The sequence below is a fragment of the Microtus ochrogaster genome (assembly GCF_000317375.1).
Source record: "Microtus ochrogaster isolate Prairie Vole_2 chromosome 14 unlocalized genomic scaffold, MicOch1.0 chr14_random_1, whole genome shotgun sequence".
NCBI lineage: Eukaryota > Metazoa > Chordata > Mammalia > Rodentia > Cricetidae > Microtus > Microtus ochrogaster.
The window spans coordinates 6,243,440-6,245,400 of NW_004949096.1; the positions used below are offsets into that span (position 1 = coordinate 6,243,440).

General features: G+C 49.5%; 1 pseudogene; it reads left to right on the forward strand.

The window, feature by feature from the left end:
• The first annotated feature begins 220 nt into the window (after positions 1-220).
• On the forward strand, positions 221-1,813 carry LOC101984786 (annotated as a pseudogene).
• Positions 1,814-1,961: the final 148 nt, after the last annotated feature.

Sequence of the window (1,961 nt, forward strand, 5' to 3'; positions counted from 1 at the left end):
AAACCTTTCCTAGTGCCTGGAATGCAGCCCTCGCTATCCCTATCCTCCTCTTGACGCCTGAAATAATTCCCACCTTTGAACTGAGGTTTCTTCCCAGATAGACAGCAGCTGAATGTGTTTGAGATGGCATGCCTCAGGAGGATCACGTATCATGTGACGAGATAGGGTGCACAATGATGACGTTAAGAAACCTCTCCAGTGGGCTAGTGAAGGAGAAAGAATGGTCAAGCAGGCTCTAAGTTGCACTCTGTGGCTTCCGCCAGGCATCTTACTGTGTTTCCCATTCTGTCCTCCTTTGAGTGGGCAGCATGTGACTGAGTTGCCAGCTGTGCTCCACTGTGGGCTACAGAGCTTCCAGTTTACTGTGAACCTCAGCCTGGAGGCAGCGAGTCCTGGAGGTGGAGGCTGCTGCACAGGCTAAAGAATAACTCAGACTGTGGTACACGGGTGATGGACGGTCTGGATGGCTCTCTGGTGTTGGAAGCTACCTACAGTGGTACTCTGAGGGGCTCCCACTATGTCATGGCAGTTGGAGTGCAGGGGTGGATGTATCTGGACTTATGGCAGGGGCAAGGAAGAGACTGTTTAAGCATCCTTTGGATCTTCTAGCCCCAGATACTCTGAGTACTGAAGTGTGAAATCCTGTGTCACTAAAGGGAAGGCTGTCCTGTGCTCCCTCGCCTTTCTCTCTAGGAGATGGTAAACAGCTGGGCTGCTGCTACAGCTCTGAAGTGCAAGAGGCAGGCTCCTGTTACTATGGAAACCCAATGACCTCCTGGTGTACCAGAGAGGGCCACTTCTTCGTTGTGTCTAGGAACGTGACCTTGCCACCCTTGCACTGGGTTCACTACACTTGATCTTCGGGCGTGACAGTGGATGCAATCCGGTGATGGCAACACTCACCTTTGTCCTGTTCCACTTTTCATTTACTTCCTGTGGGACCACAAGGCAGATCACTGGAGACCAGGTCATGTATGAAAATGAGCTAGTGGCCACTCAGGATGTGAGAGTCTGGGGCAGTGACTCTATTACTCAAGACAACACATTCAGGTTCAGAGTCAGCTGCAGCTACTGCATTCTCTGCAACACATCCCCAATTAACATGCAAGAGCTGACACTCTGACCACCCCTTCCTAAGACCCAGCTTGGGCCCCACCCTCTGGAGCATCAGATTGTCAAGTTTTCCTTCTTACCATGGTGCTGATGACTACCCACTGGTGAAATTTCTCCAGGATCCTATTTATGTTGAGGTCTCCATCCTTCACAGAACAGACCCTTTTAGGAGGTTACTGCTAGAACAGTTTTGGGCCACACCTGGCCCTAAGCCTTCTCATCAACCACAATGGCCCATCCTGGTGAATGGATGCCCATATGCAGGAGACAACTATCAGACCAAGAGAATCGCTGTCCAGAAGGCACCAACCCCGTTTCCTTTTTATCACCAATGCTTCAGCATCCCTACCTTCAGCTTTATGGATGCTGTAAGGGAGGAGCAGGTCCTTAGTGGACAGGTATACCTACACTGCAGGGCATTGGTCTACCAGCCTGCTGGGACGCCATCCTGCATGGTAAACTGTCCAGCTTCCAGAAGAAGAAGAAATATGAGTTTTATTTTGAAAACAACACTGCCAGGATATCTAGCAAGAGCCTTATGATCCTCCTCCCAGTCACTAAAGACCCTACAGATGTGCTTCATAGATACTCAAGCAGCCCCATGAATTCCCCTGCTCTGTGGATGGTAGAACTTTCTGTAATCATGATCATCATCGGAGTCTTATTAGTTTTCTACTTGGACATCAGAAAACTGAGATGAATTGCCCAGTTGTCTCAATAAAACAGACTAAAATCAGAAGGAGGAGGAGGAGGAGAAGAAGAAGAAGGAGAAGGAGAAGGAGAAGGAGAAGGAGAAGGAGAAGGAGAAGGAGAAGGAGAAGGAGAAGGAGAAGGAGAAGGAGAAGGAG